This window comes from Heptranchias perlo, chromosome 24 (assembly GCF_035084215.1).
Source record: "Heptranchias perlo isolate sHepPer1 chromosome 24, sHepPer1.hap1, whole genome shotgun sequence".
NCBI classification, from domain to species: domain Eukaryota; kingdom Metazoa; phylum Chordata; class Chondrichthyes; order Hexanchiformes; family Hexanchidae; genus Heptranchias; species Heptranchias perlo.
This window is the reverse complement of record NC_090348.1, coordinates 3,646,400-3,663,368: the sequence shown is the minus strand read 5'-3', so window position 1 is coordinate 3,663,368 and position 16,969 is coordinate 3,646,400.

The following is a 16,969-nucleotide window of genomic DNA, read 5'->3' as shown; positions in this document are numbered from 1 at the left end:
TGCTCCCTCTCTTGTTGGACTTGCTTCATATTGGCTAAAAAAGTTCTGAATGCATTTTAAGAATTCTGCACCCTCTATATCTTTCACACTGATTCTATCCCGGTTAATATTAGGGTAGTTGAAATCTCCTACTATTACTGCCCTATTTTTGCACTTCAGAAATTTGCTTACATATTTTGCTCTTCTAGCTCCCTAACTGGGGGTCTATGGTACACTCCCAGAAGTGTGACTGCCCCTTTTTTGTTCTTCAGCTCAACCCATATGGCCTCATTTGATGATCTTTCTAACATATCATTCCTCCTCACACCTGTAATTGTTTCTTTAACCAATATTGCCACCCCCTCCTTTTTTTAATCCCCCTCTCTCTCATCTGAAAACTCTGTAACGAAGAATGTTGAGCTGCCATTCCTGCCTTTTAAGCCATGTTTCAGTTATAGCTATGATATCGTACTTCCACGTGTCTCTACCCTCAGCTCATCTGCCTTATTCACTAGACTCCTTGCATTGAAGTATAGACCATTAAGCACTGCCATTGTGAATTTATATTCAGGTTCCCATTCCCCCTGCCAAGCTAGTTTAAACCCTCCCCAACAGCACTAGCAAACTTCCCTGTGAGGATACTGGTGGCCCTGTTGAATTGCAGCCTGTCTGGCTTGTACAGGTCCCACCTCCCCTAGAACCAGTCCCAATGCCCCAGGAACCTAAAGCCCTCCCTCCTGCACCATCTCTCCAGCCACATACTCATCTGCTCTATCCTCCTATTTCTGTACTCACTAGCGTGTGGCACTGGGAGAAATCCAGAGATTACTACCTTTGAGGACCTGCTTATTAATCTCTTTCCTAGCTGCTTAAAATCTGGCTGCAGGGCCTTATCCCTTTTTCTACCCATGTCATTATCTCATTTCTGTTTGTGGAACCTTGCTGTGCGTAAATTGGCTGCCGCATTTCCGACAGTGACTGCGCTTCAAAAGTACTTAATTGACTGAAGTGCTTGGGGATGTTCTGAAGTTGAAAAGATGCTATATAATGCTTCTACTTCAGTTTCCAGCACTTGCAGTCTTTTTATATTTCGATTGTTAGCTCCAGTGATTTGGTGTATTTCATCGAGCTACATCACCAAGTCCACAGCACAGAAACAGGCCATTTGGCCGAACTGGTCTATGCCGGCGTTTATGCTCCACATGAGCCTCCTCCCAACCCTCTCCATCTAGCCCTATCAGCAAATCCTTCTATTTTCCCTCTTGAGTCTATCTAGCTTTCCCTTAGATGTATCCATGCCAATCACCTCAACTATGCCTTGTTCTACATTCTAACCACTCTCAGGGTAAAGAAATTTCTCCTGAATTCCCTATTGGATTTATTAGTGACTATCTTATATTTATGACCTAGTTGTGGTCTCCCCCACAAATGGAAACATTTTCTCTACTTCTATCCTATCAAACCCCTTCATAATTTTAAAGGCCTATCAAGTCACTATTCTAGAGAAAAGAGTCCCAGCCTGTTCAATCTTTCCTGAGGTATAACATCTCAGTTCTTGTTTTATCCCAGTAAAGCTGCCTTAAATGTCTACGACTTTTTGATCTCTTCTAATGTCATACTCACCTTGTTGGTCTCCCTGGTAAATACTGAGGCAAAGTAACTATTCAATATTTCTGCCATTTCACTGTCATTACCTGTGAGTTTATCTTGTGCATCCCTTAGTGGCCCTATCCCTATCTTACTTTTGTTATTTATCTGTCTGTAGAATACTTTACTATCGTTTTATATTCCTTGATAATTTAATCTCATCATTCCTCTTTGCTTTCTTGACTTCTTTCCTAACCTTTTTCATATTCCCTTTTGTCATCCTCTACTTTGTGTACTTAGTGTATGCCTTTTTCTTTAGTTTCAATTTTACCCTTATCTCTTTATTCATCCATAGTGTGTCATTATTGGCTAGTTTTTTAAAAAAAGATTTCTTCTGAATTCTATTGATCATTTTAAATATTTCCCACTGCTGTCAATTCCCCCCCCCCTGCAGTTTACCTTCTAGTTCCACTTATCCCCTCAAAATTAGCTTCCCCCCACCCCCACAAATCTATTACTTTGGTCTTGTCTTACTTATCTATTCCTCAATTATTTTAATCATGTTATCACTATTGCCTAGATGCTCCCCTACACTTACTTCTTATCTGCTATGGTTCATTTCCCATTACTAAATCCAGGGATTCTTCTGTTGGTTTCTCATACTGGGTAAGAAAGGAGTCCTGTACACTATTAAAAACTCCATTCCCTTTTCCCTGCCTCTGACCAGTTTATTTGGAGGTAGTTGAAATCTCCCATTATTATTCAATTTTTAAAAAAAAACTATTTCATCCTCCACTATTAGGTGGTCTATAGAGCACCCCTAATGTGATCAATCCCTTATCCTATGGCTCAATCCATATGGATTCTGTTTCTATCTTAATGTTACTTATGTCCTTTTCTATTGCCATTAAGTTGTCTCATTAGTACAGCTACTCCACCTCCTTTCTTCCTTCCCTATCCTTTCTAAATGTTATATCCTGCAATATTTAACTGCCAGTCCTGTTCTCTATCTCTTCATCTGGTTCCACACTACAAATTATTGCCGCCAGTGTAATACTCGAATAGCCAGGCAGTGAAGGATTGAATACTGAAAACAATTCTGTTGTTGTTGTTGACAAGCTTTTATTTGCTGAGGTGCACATCATGTACTCCTTAACTAAAAAAAAAGTTCCCCTCATCCCAAGCTTGCTCCCTTATAAATGACCCTGAGTCCCCAATTGCTACATGCACCTGAACACAATTAACATCAATTGTACAAATCACATGTCTATAATTAACAGGTTCTCTGTCTTACATAAATTTTTTATTTAAACAAGAATTCTTATACTATACAAAGCATTAGATTGTCAGCCAACCCTTCTCCAGGATCCCTAATAGCCTCTTTGTACATGTACCTCTTTTAGTAAAACAATCCAACAGTTGATAACTTGAATCCACCCATTTAATTTTCAAGATTTCTTTTCTCTCCAGCATTTTTTAAGCTAGCGAGGTCAATTCTTAATTGTTTCTCACTCACATTTTTCATAGAATGTACATTATCCCACAATAATGATAGTATACCCATTGAATGCTATGTAGACAATCTTCAGTCCTCCCATTGTACAGGATGTCACTCAAGATATTTGCCAAATAGAATCCCATATCCACTGCGTCTACAAGAGCCAGTGTTTCAGCAGCCAGAGTACTTTTAACAAACCTTTTTATTTTCTTAGCTTCCCAAACTAAAGAACAACATTTCCCATTCTTACCCGTAAGAAACACCATGAAACCAGCTGCACTAGAATACCCATCAGGAAGATTAGCATGTGAAGCATTGCTAAAGATAACGAGCTTCATTTCCTTTGGGTCACCTAATGTTGGGAACTAAAGTGCACATTTATCGATATTTAATTTCCTTAATGTTCTATTTGCCCTTAAAACATTCACTATGGGGTGTTTCATTGAAGTACTTAACTCCAACACATCAAAGCAAGCATCTGGTCTAGTCTGAGTGGTCAGTTAAACTGGTTGTGCAATGAAGCTTTGCAATTGCTCTGTCTCCTTCAGATATAGCATCACCTTTCTGTGATGACCTAGTACGATTCACTGGATGGGAGTAAAAACACTCCCTAAATAGGACAGTTGATTTAAAGTTATTCCAAACCCATATATTTAAAAGCCCCACAGGCGTGACTCCCAATTTTAAATTCTACTCTAATTTTATGAGATAAATTCCTCAAATTCCACAGTACCACCCCATAAGTCGTCATCAACATGCATCATGAAGATGCCTGAAAGCTTTCCGTTATGGTACCAATAAAACCTTGCAGGATCTGATTTTAGTTGAACACAACCTATTCTCAGCAAAACAGATCTCACGGAAAAATACCACACCCTGGAAGCATCATTCAGGCCATAGACCCATTTGTTTAGTTTCCATAGTTTTCCTTCTGCATCTGCTGCCTCTTTAGGCGGCTTCTGAAAAGTATTTTTTTTTATTCGTTCATGGGATGTGGGCGTTGCTGGCGAGGCCAGCATTTATTGCCCATCCCTAACTGCTCGGGAAGGTGGTGGTGAGCCGCCTTCTTGAACCACTGCAGTCCGTGTAGTGAAGGTTCTCCCACAGTGCTGTTAGGAAGGGAGTTCAGGATTTTGACCCAGCGACGATGAAGGAACGACGATATATTTCCAAGTCGGGATGGTGTGTGATTTGGAGGGGAACGTGCAGGTGGTGTTGTTCCCATGTACCTGCTGCCCTTGTCCTAGGTGGTAGAGGTCGCGGGTTTGGGAGGTGCTGTCGAAGAAGCCTTGGCGAGTTGCTGCAGTGCATCCTGTGGATGGTGCACACTGCAGCCACAGTGCGCCGGTGGTGAAGGGAGTGAATGTTTAGGGTGGTGGATGGGGTGCCAATCAAGTGGGCAGCTTTGTCCTGGATGGTGTCGAGCTTCTTGATTGTTGTTGTAGCTGCACTCATCCAGGTAAGTGGAGAGTATTCCATCACACTCCTGACTTGTGCCTTGTAGATGGTGGGAAGGCTTTGGGGAGTCAGGAGGTGAGTCATTCACCACAGAATATCCAGCCTCTGACCTGCTCTTGCAGCCACAGTATTTGTGGCTGGTCCAGTTAAGTTTCTGGTCAATGGTGACTCCCAGGATGTTCATGGTGGGGGAATTTGGCAATGGTAATGCCATTGAATGTCAAGACGAGGTGGTTAGACTCTCTCTTGTTGATGGTCATTGCCTTGCACTTGTCTGGTGCAAATGTTACTTGCCACTTATCAGCCCAATCCTGGATGTTGTCCAGGTCTTGCTGCATGCGGGCACGGATTGCTTCATTATCTGAGGGGTTACTAATGGAACTGAACACTGTGCAATCATCAGCAAACATCCCCATTTCTGACCTCATGATGGAGGGAAGGTTACTGATGAAGCAGCTGAAGATGGTTGGGCCTAGGACACTGCCCTGAGGAACTCCTGCAGCCCAATGTCCTGGGGTTGAGATGATTGGCCTCCAACAACCACTACCATCTTCCTTTGTGCTAGGTATGACTCCAGCCACTGGAGAGATTTCCCCCTGATTCCCATTGACTTCAATTTTACTAGGGCTCCTTGGTGCCACACTCGGTCAAATGCTGCCTTGATGTCAAGGACAGTCACTCTCACCTCGCCTCTGGAATTCAGCTCTTTTGTCCATGTTTGGACCAGGGCTGTAATGAGGTCTGGAGCCGAGTGGTCCTGGCGGAACCCAAACTGAGCATCGGTGAGCAGATTATTGGTGAGTAAGTGCTGCTTGATAGAACTGTCGATGACACCTTCCATCACTTTGCTGTTGATTGAGAGTAGACTGATGGGGCGGTAATTGGCCGGATTGGATTTGTCCTGCTTTTTGTGGACAGGACATACCTGGGCAATTTTCCACATTGTCGGGTGGATGCCAGTGTTGTAGCTGTACTGGAACAGCTTGGCTAGAGGCGCAGCTAGTTCTGGAGCACAAGTCTTCAGCACTACAGCCGGGATGTTGTTGGGGCCCATAGCCTTTGCTGTATCCAGTGCACTCAGCCGTTTCTTGATATCACGTGGAGGGAATCGAATTGGCTGAAGACTGGCTTCTGTGATGGTGGGGATATCGGGAGGAGGCTGAGATGGTTCATCCACTCGGCGCTTCTGGCTGAAGATGGTTACAAATGCTTCAGCCTTGTCTTTTGCACTCACGTGCTGGACTCCGCCATCATTGAGGATTGGGATGTTTACAGAGCCTCCTCCTCCCGTTAGTTGTTTAATTGTCCACCACCCTTCACGACTGGATGTGGTAGGACTGCAGAGCTTTGATCTGATCTGTTGCTTGTGGAATCGCTTAGCTCTGTCTATAGCATGTTGCTTCCGCTGTTTAGCATGCATGTAGTCCTGTGTTGTAGCTTCACCAGGTTGGCACCTCATTTTTAGGTACGCCTGGTGCTGCTCCTGGCATGCTCTTCTACACTCCTCATTGAACCAGGGTTGATCCCCTGGCTTGTTGGTAATGGTGCAGTGAGGAATATGCCAGGCCATGAGGTTACAGATTGTGCTGGAATACAATTCTGCTGCTGCTGATGGCCCACAGTGCCTCATGGATGGCCAGTTTTGAGCTGCTTGATCTGTTCTGAATCTATCCCATTTAGCACGGTGGGAGTGCCACACAACGTTGGATGGTGTCCTCAGTGCGAAGATGGGACTTCATCTCCACGAGGACTGTGCGGTGGTCACTCCTACCAATACTGTCATGGACAGATGCATCTGCGACAGGTAGATTGGTGAGGACGAGGTCAAGTAAGTTTTTCCCTCGTGTTGGTTCGCTCGCCGCCTGCCGCAGGCCCAGTCTGGCAGCTATGTCCTTCAGGACTCGGCCAGCTCAGTCAGTAGTGGTGCTACCGAGCCACTCTTGGTGATGGACATTGAAGTCCCCCACCCAGAGTACATTCTGTGCCCTTGCTACCCTCAGTGCTTCCTCCAAGTGGTGCTCAACATGGAGGAGGACTGATTCATCAGCTGAGAGCGGTAGGTGGTAATCAGCAGGAGGTTTCCTTGCCCATGTTTGACCTGATGCCATGAGATTTCATGGGGTCCAGAGTCAATGTTGAGGACTCCCAGGACCACTCCCTCCTGACTGTATATCACTGTACCGCCACCTCTGGTGGGTCTGTCCTGCCGGTGGGACAGGACATACCCAGGGATGGTGATGGAAGAGTCTGGGACGTTGGCTGAAAGTTATGATTCTGTGAGTATGGCTATGTCAGGCTGTTGCTTGCTCTAAAAAAAAAAGCAGCTTTTATGTCAATTAACCTACACTCCCATGAATATGTTGCTAAAAGAGACAAAAAGATTTAAGATTACCTTTCCAGAAGTGGGAGAGTCCACTCTAATATCAGTTTCTCTTCAAAACCCCTAGCTACCAACCTCGTTTTAGCCTTATAAGTTCCATTGGCGAGGACATTTTCAATACAAACCCTTCTGTTGCCTCAGAATAAACTCCAAATTCTTTCCAACACTCTCCCTTTGTTTTGCCTCTTTTACGAATTTATCCTCCAGGTTATTGGCAGCCATCAAAACTTCACAATCATGAGGACTTCTGCGTCTAGTTCTGTTACGTGACTGTTGTGGTCTTTGTGTCATTGTCGGATGTTTTCATGCTACGTCCTCTACTTCCCCTTCTATGTCCATAGGGACTACACCTGCGAGATCTCCCTCTTTCACTATCAGAGACTCTTTCTCTAGTTAGTGATTGTTTTCTCACATGAGATTCTCTTCTGGACTATCACTACTTGTATTCCGCTTTCGTACTCTCCACCCTTTTACCCCATTCTGCCAGTTCATGGACCTCACTTCATGGCCATCATCCTGAACATTCAACCAAAATATAAACTTACCACTAGCCTTTCCTGCACATCCCAAAATTGTCACATCTCTCCATTAATTAGTCCCTTCAGGAACACATGTTACCTGTCTACCCACTTTGGGTAATTGTTTAGAGGATTTAATAGTGGTGTCATGTCATCACTGACATTACCACTGCCTGACCATTTATCTACCTTAGTCTGTTCCTCAGGAACCTCATCAAAAAGATCATGAACACCTGAGGCACAAGGTGCTTCGTTCACTTCTATCAACTGCTCAGAGTCCGAGATTTTATAATTAATTCCAATTAAACATGAGGAACGAACCTTAACAGTTTGATTGCCACGTTGGACAATTACTGTTTTACCATCATGACCTATTACCTTACCAGGGCCTTTCCATTCCCTATGACCCTCTCGTTTATAGTACACCAAATCTCCTGAATTGTACTGTCTATGAATTTTCTCTGATACCTCAGCCTTGATAAAACCTTGTCTCCCTGCCTGTAAAGCATTTGAATGCTCAGAAAAAAACATTAATAGTACAATATAGAGCAGGAGGATGATCACTGAGAATAGAAGGTAATTTGGGATTGCGCCCATAGACTAGTTGGTAAAGATTATGTCCTCCAACCATTTGAAGGGAATTCTTTGCATGAACTGCCAATGCTAGTGTAAGATTCTCAAAATTCACAGATCCCCCAAAAACTCGGAGAAAAAAAACCCCTAAAGAAAAGGACTTTGGACTCTTTTCTAACCATTTCAGGGTGATGAAATATTGGGCCGACTCACACATGCGCGGCACCAGGAAGCATCAACCAGGGAAAAGTACTTTTCGAGCAATGCACGTCCTTTAAGGGACTCGCTTCCTCGTAGGGGCGACTGTAAGAATTCTGGGAATTCACCTTTTCCCTGAGTATGGCCATTGACTAAAATCCTAAGATGGAAGGATAGGTGAGAGGTCACCAGATGAATCAACAACACACAGTGGAATGTGGGACAATTACTGCTTCAGACATGTCTCTGTTTTAATGCAAAACCTACGGCAGGTGGTCAACACTCAGCATTAATTCGAAAGGCAGTCGGCCATTGAAAGAGGCAACTGCTCCAGACATGATGGGGCCATGTCTTTGTTTTAAAGCAAAACCGATCAACACCTAAGACGTTGGATACAAAAGGAAGCCTTGTGTGACAAGCTCTAAAAATCGGAATTAACAATGACCCATCAGGAGAAGCAATTGCAACATGATGAGGGACCATCAAAAAGCCAAAGATTCTTAAGAACTTTGTAAGAACTGTTTAAACAGACATGAAGTGCCTTTTTTTTTTAGTGACGAAGACCATTGTAAGAGAGGGATATAGAAGTGGAAACTCGAAACCTCTCTCTCTCTCTCTGGCTCTTGCTGGCTGTTGTGTTCTGCTTCTCTTGTTCGGCCTGTCTCCGGAAGGAGAGCAGCTTTCAGCGAACCCTACGGTGAGAGAACCGGTCAGCCAGACCTGCTAGTGCAAAGGATTGTTCAACAGCTCGGGAGGCGACAGTTCAACAAGGCGAGGGGGCAACAGAGAGAAGGTCAGCAGCTCTAGAAGCCGGCCGACACACAAGAAGAAACCAGAGCAACAGCCCCAGTGACCATCAGGCACCTCGCGGCAACAGGGGCCTTACGAAACAACCAATCGAATATTGCCACCAACCAACCGGGTAATATTGGGCCACCGCGACCAAGAAAACCAACTCGGGAGAAAACCGAAGATCTGCAAAGTTTCCACCCTACGATCTATTCCTGACTTACCTCTGGGTGAATTACTGTCAAGGATTTGTTTGGTGAGCATTATCTCTGGTCCTTTAGAGTCCAACTTAGCTCGTAAAGTGGGATTGGGAGGGGTGAGGTATCTTTCTACTGTAATTTCCCTCGTGTGTACCGAAGTGTTCCCCATTTTATTAGAGTGTTAAGATTGTTGTGTTGTATTTTCTCTCTTGAATAAAGATCAAAGTTTCTTGCACCAAAACCAGTTGTCTGCTGCACTTTGTCACAACCCCAAATAAGTCCAAGGTCTAGAACCCAGGGAGTGGGAGCGATTCGAACCGCTCAGAAGTCAGAGGCGAAGCTGACACACACCACCACCCCCTACACTAGGGCAGTTGACAATTTACACTCTGGTCAATCAGCCAAAATTATGCACGATGATTCCTTTCACAAAGACCCTTGCTAAAAGGACTCAGCCACTGTATTCATGACCATTATATTCATATTCTCATATCTCTGAACTCATTAGTGAATTCACCACCATTAATCAGTCAAAAACTTATCTGGTGTCCCAAGTCCACTCCCTATCCACTTTCCTATAATTTGATCTAGAATAACCTCCTCCTTACTATATATTAGTGTAGAAATACTAAATCTCATACCCAGGCCAATAACACGTAGGATAAAAACATTTCTATTTATCCCATACTTTTAGATCCATGGCAACTACCTCGTTAAAGTCATGTGCTAACGGAACCCTTACAACAGGATGTGGGGTGTCTGTCTATACCTTTTACAGATTTCACAATTCTCACTAATCTCTCCTATTAGTCTCATATACTCATCGACTACACCTGCATCTTTTAGCAGGATTTTTAAACTTTGAAAAGTAGGGTGGGCAAATTGTCTATATACCTTCAAGACAATTTGTCTTTTCACACATATCCTTATCGCCTGATGTCATTAATACTTGCCTAGCACACTGATGAGAAACATCAGGTTTTATTCAGGGGATACATTAATACCCTGACTGGGTAAACTGCAGATCAACCGATGTCCCAACAATGATTGCCTCATGTGTTCCATGTCAAGTTTCATTTTTGCCTTTTTCATGGAAGCTTTACCCAAAAGCAGCGGTATCTCACTAGAGACTATATCCGTACTTAGAAAATGGCTTACTCCAGCTACCTTACATGGAACTACCACTCTCGAGTGACCTCAAGGCGTTGTCATCTCCAAATCTAAAGCATGTAGAACTTTTATATTCTTTAACCTTGCGTTGATCTTCACTGCTTAGTGAATCAAGAAAACATTTTAACCAATCTTCCCCACATACAGTCAAAGTACATGCACTAACACCGCACAATTAAAAGGAATCCATGACTAATACATTTATCACAGGATTAAAACTCCTTGTGACCAGTATGAACTGTTCATAGTCATCATTAGCTTCATCCTCTCCCTCAGAACTACTTCCTTCATGTGTCATTTCAAAGACCCTGCATCTTCACTCTGGAAAATTCATCACAAAATATGATACTGAGAGTCACATCAAAAGCATCTCCTGATTTGTCCTTGGGCATTCCCAGAACTCATTCGTCCATTATTCCTGTCCCAATTTTGTCATCTGCCTATATAATTGGATTTACCATACTTGTTTTCACCACCATTCTGTCGGTCTTTAATCTGTCCGTTATATTGACGCCTACGTCCAGTTTGTTGAAAATTCCAAAACCAGGTTTGGCACCTGCATTCAGTATCTGTATCATCTCGAAACCCGGTAACCACTGAATCTTCCATCCTTTGAGGCACAGCGGAAAGCCCCTTGTGGTCCATGAAGACTGAATGGAATGAATGCTTCCCCAGAATTATTTTTAAAGCAGCAGAGTCTCTCTTTCCAAGAACTGGACACCAGTTAGGACCAGCTGCCTGTCCATATGAGACACTTTAGCACAATCTAATAATTTAAACACTAGTACCAATTCCAATTTGTACTTTGTCAAGCTTTGGTACAATGTGAAAGTCCAGGATATACTCATCCATGGAATGACCAATCATTTTTCAAAATCAATCAAATTCTGACCAGGCCTCATAGGCACTTAACCAAGCATCTTTCTTGTACATTTTGTCCAAGAATTCTATTAGACAGTCAAAACCTGCATCATTATCCAAATGTCTTGCATCCAGCTCCAAAAACACTTTATTGCTACTGTTACTTCATTCAGGCAACAACACCATGGCCATACCTTGTTTTGTCTTTGGCAGAGTAGTAACCAGAGTCCATATGTCAACCATATTCTTCCACTGGTCATACAGTTCAAATTCCAAGAACATCCGAGGAAAATAGTACCTCAACAATTGCGATTTGCTATCAGCCATTTTGCACAAAGGTTACAGGACTTTCAAGTTTTTTTTCCCTCTCTCGCCCCAAAAAAATCTTAGTTTCCAACCTTCACCTCTAGACCATCCTCTGCTACCATGTTATACTCAAATAGCCAGGTGGTGAAGGTTTGAATACTGTTGTTCACAAGCTTTTATTTACTGAGGTGCACATCACACACCATGCACCCCTTTAAATCAAAAACCCTCCTCACCCCTGAACGGCCTAGCTCTAATTTTAAAGTTATGCCCCCTTGTTCTGGACTCTCCCACCACAGGAAATGGTTTCTCTCTATCAAATCCTTTAATAATCTTAAACACTTCAATTAGATCACCCCTTAATCTTCTATACTCAAGGATATACAAGCCTGGTCGATGGAACCTTGTCTGTGGAATTTGCTGCCCCAGGAAGCTGTGGAAGCTACATCATTAAATAAATTTAATGATGTAGCTTATTCTCCCTTAACCTGCTACGTACAGATTTCTACGGTCGATTCAAATGGTTTTCTGGAGGCTAGCACCAGAATGATACCGAGGCTCAAAGGGTTAAATTATGAGGACAGGTTAAGAACATAAGAAATAGGAGCAGGAGTAGGCCAATCGGCCCCTCGAGCCTGCTCCGCCATTCAATAAGATCATGGCTGATCTGATCCTAACCTCAAATCTAAATTCATGTCCAATTTCCTGCCCGCTCCCCATATAAATAAATTTAAAACAGAAATGGACAGTTTCCTAGAAGTAAAGGGAATTAGGGGTTACGGGGAGCTGCTCACATATTGCATGGCCAGTGGAGGGCACACTCACACGGAGCAGGGCAGAAAGGGCTGCAGCTGCTTAAAGGGCTGTTTTTGTGTCCAAAAAGCAGGCCCTGGGCCAATTTCTACCCCACAATGGGAAAGAGACATTTACCATGGCTTCAGATGATAGGTCTACTGTTTTTGATTGTGGATGTTGGAAATCTTGAAATGTTATTTTGTTTTTCCCGCTTGAGAACTTAAATTTCTCTTCCAATTCGAGAAGTTCTCTCACTGATGCTCCGTTACCTAAAAGATTCTGCCCTATACAACGCGGAATATTACAGAAAGCATTGAAACCCCTCACCCTTTCAGCTTGCCAGTATCAGCCTAGGCTCAGTGCTGGCACCCTCAGCTCCTATTATCATCAGGCCGTGGGTTCAAACCCCATCCCAGGACTCGAGGGCATAGTCCAGGCTAAGACCCCAGTGCAGCACTGAGGGAGTGCTGCACTGTCAGAGGTGCCGTCTTTTGGATGAGACATTAAACCGAGGCCCCGTCTGCCCTCTCAGGTGGATGTAAAAGATCCTGTGGCACTATTTTGAAGAAGAGCAGGGGAGTTCTCCCCGGTGTCCTGGCCAATATTTATCCCTCAACCAATATCACTAAAAACAGATTATTTGGTCATTTATCTCATTGTTGTTTGTGGGACCTTGCTGCGACCTACATAAAGGTGACTGCATTTCAAAAAGTAATGTGAAATGCTTTGGGACGTCCTGAGGATGTGAAAGGCACAATACCCCTTTAATGAAATGACATTTTCTCAGTTTCAGAAACTTCTTGTTAGTGACTCATTTCCATTACATTTTCCATCTCTGATTAATATGCGTTAAATTCCTTAAACCTACCTGGACAAAACTCTTTACATAATCAAGCAGGCTAATGTAACCTGTATGCAGGGTGTGTTAGAACAGCACTGTGACTGCACTGAAATATTCCTCTCCATTACATCTTCCATCAGAAAATCAAATGGTTTTTCAAAATAGCAACAGAAAAACAAATAGTTGAAGCAGATTGAAAGAAAAAGTCGAATTCAGAGGTTAGTGTCACGCCATTTTGCCACAGATTAGATTTTCAGTCTATATGTGACGGACAAATTTTGCAAACACAGGGCTGCTGTGTTAAAAAGATGTTGAAACTTTTTTTCCTAAAGATTTGGCCATTTGCTGCCCCCTTGTGGTGTCTCTGAGGTTTGCAATAAATCTTTTATTCCAGTTTGAATTTGATTTAAGAAGGTGGCACAGAGAGGCACATCTCTGTCCTTTTTTCATGGGCTTCAGCTTGTCCAGTTTCAAGTTTCTGCTCCAGTTGGAGACTCGCTAGAGGTTTATCCGGGTGTCCAGATAGACGGCAGCAAAACGTTCTAAGTAGCAAGTTTCCATTCACACAGCTAGGTGATCTGTCTTTTTCAACAAGCCCAACCCAGCAGTTTAAATCCAACGCACTTGTACATTCATCCTTGAAAATATGGGAGTCACGACAAGCACCAGCATACCAGCAGAGTCAACAAAATGAACGACTGTAAAACAGCAACCCGCCCAAAATATCCCCAAAATATTGATTTACAATACCCTCAACCCACACTCCAGCATCAACAACAACTTGCATTTATATAGTGCCTCTAAAATAGTAAAATGTCCCAAGGAGCTTCACAGGAGTAAATTTTGATACTGAGCCTCCTAAGGAGATATTAGGTCAGGTGACCAAAAGCTTGGTCAAAGAGGTAAGGAGTGTCTTAAAGAAGGAGAGGGAGGTAGAGGCACGGAGAGGTTTAGGGAGGGAATTCCAGAGCTTAGGACCATATCCTCTCCATCACCAAGACCACCTCCTTCCACCTCCATAACATCGCCCGTCTCCACCCCTGCCTCAGCTCATCTGCTGCTCAAACCCTCGTCCATGCCTTTGTTACCTCCAGACTGGACTATTCCAATGCTCTCCTGGCCAGCCTCCCATCTTGCATCCTCCATAAACTTGAGCTCATCCAAATCTCTGCTGTCCGTATCGTAACTCACACCAAGTCCTGTTTACCCATCACCCCTGTGCTCACTGACGGCAACACCTTGATTTTAAAATTCTCATTCTTGTTATCAAATCCCTCCATGCCTCGCCCCTCCCTATCTCTGTAACCTCCTACAACCCAACGAGATCTTTAGTAACCGTGAGTATAAAATGCAACTTTTCAGGTCAGCGAACAAATTTCCCACCTCGATTTTCAATACAAGTCAAAGCACACCATTTTGACACTATACAGGTTGCTGGGCAGACCGCATCTAGAGTACTGAGCCCATAGTGGCTACAATATAGTGGTCTTGGAAAAGGTCCAGTCGAGCTACAAGAATGATTCCTAGCTTTAAAAACCATAGCCACTCAAATGGGCTCAAGGACCTTGGTCTATTTACTTTAGAGCAGCGTAGACTTAGAGGTGACCTGATAGAGTCTATAAAATAATTAAAGGGCTGGACAGCATCCCTAATGATAGATTATTCCAGTTTAACAGATTGGGGAAGATCAGGGGACACGAGTTTAGACTATGGAAGAGTAGGAATAGACTCGATGTTAGGCGGTTCTTCTTTTCCCAGCGAATTGAGTGTCTCTGGAATACACTGCCGGCTGGTGTGGTGGGTGCTGACTCTCTGCCTTTAAGAGGGAGCTGGACCAGTTCCTGACTGGGGCAAAGATCGCATCATATAGAAGGCAAGTGTCTTTATAGATAACACTTGGTCCATGTGATCTCCTGGACTGGGTCTGATCGCCTGAGGGGATCGGAGAGGAATTTTACAGAATATGTTTTTCCTTTATTGGCCCTGGGTTTTTCCTCTTTTTTTTCCTCTCCCAGGAGATTATATGGTTGCAGGGGTGGGGGGCGAGGGGGGGAGAGGAAATGGCTAGTTATGATGATGCTCCTGCCATCATGAGTGTGGACAGGCTTACATAGGAGCAGGAGGAGGCCATTCAGCCCCTCGCGCCTGTTCCACCATTCAACTCCATCTACCCACCTTGGTTCCGTAACCCTTAATACCCTTGCCTAACAAAAATCGATCAATCTCAGTTCTGAAATTTTCAGATGACCCCCAGCCTCAACAGCCTTTTGGGGAGAGAGTTCCAGATTTCCACTCCCCTTTGTGTGAAGAAGTGCTTCCTGACATCACCCCTGAACGGCCGAGCTCTAATTTTAAGGTTACGCCTCCTTGTTCTGGACTTCCCACCAAAGAAAATAGTTTCACTCTCTCTACCCTATCAAATCCTTTAATCATCTTAAACACCTCAATTAGATCACGTCTTAACCTTCTATACTCAAGGGAATACAAGCCTAGTTTATGCAACCAGTCCTCATAATTTAACCCTTTTAGCCCCGGTATCATTCTGGTGAATCTGCACTGCACCCCCTCCAAGGCCAATCTATCCTTCCTGAGGTGCGGTGTCCAGAACTGAACACAGTCTCCAGATGGGGTCTAACCAGAGCTCTGTACAACTGGAACATCACTTCCACCCCTTTGTATTCCAGCCCTCTTGAGATAAAGGCCAGCATTCCATTAGCCTTTTTAATTATTTTTTATACCTGTACACTAGCTTTTAGTGATTTCTGTACTTGGACCCCTCTCTGCTCCCCCACAGTTCCGAGCTTCTCACCATTTAGAAAATACTCTGATCTCTCTTTCTTAGGTCCAAAGTGGATGACCTCACACTTCCCCACATTGAACTCCATCTGCCACAGTTTTGCTCACTCATTTAATTGATCAATGTCCCTTTGCAACTTTCTGCTCCCATCTACACTATTTACTGTGTTACCTAACTTAGTGCCATCAGCAAACTTAGAGATATACAGCTCTCTATTCTTTCATCCAAGTCATTTATAAATATAGTGAAAAGCTGAGGCCCCAGTACAGATCCCTGGGGGACACCACTAGTCACATCCTGCCAAATGGAATACATACCCTTTATCCCCACTCTCTGTCTCCTACCTCCTAACCCATTCCCTATCCAAGACAATAGGTTGCCTCTAATTTCATGTGTCTCGTTATTGTTAACAGTCTCTTATGTGGAACATTATCGAATGCCTTCTGAAAGTCCATATAAATAATGTCCATAGTGATTCCTTTATCTTCCACCTTAGTTATCGCCTCAAAAAATTCAACTAGATTCATTAGACATGACTTACCCTTTACAATCCATGCTGGCTCTCTTCGATCAGCTCATGTTTGTCCAAATGCTCAGTCACTCTGTCCCTATTAACAGATTCTAGTAACTTCCCCACAACTGACTTTAGACTAATAGGCCTATAATTTCCTGTTTTATCTCTCTTACCCATCTTAAATAATAGAGTGACATTGGCAATTTTCCAATCCAAGGGGACAATTCCTGAATCGAGAGAGTTTTGAAAGATCATGACTAGAGCATCGACAATTTCCTCACCCACTTCTTTTAATACCCTGGGATGGAAACGATCGGGTCCTGGAGATTTGTTTATCTTTAATCCCATTATTTTCTCCATCACCTTTTTTTATCTTCTATTAAATCTAGTAAGTTCCTCCCATTGATTTATTTTTTAGCTTTCCTCGTATCTCTGCTACTTTATCCTCATCCTCTACTGTGACGACTGATACAAATTAATTATTTAGTAAGTCTGCCATTTCCTG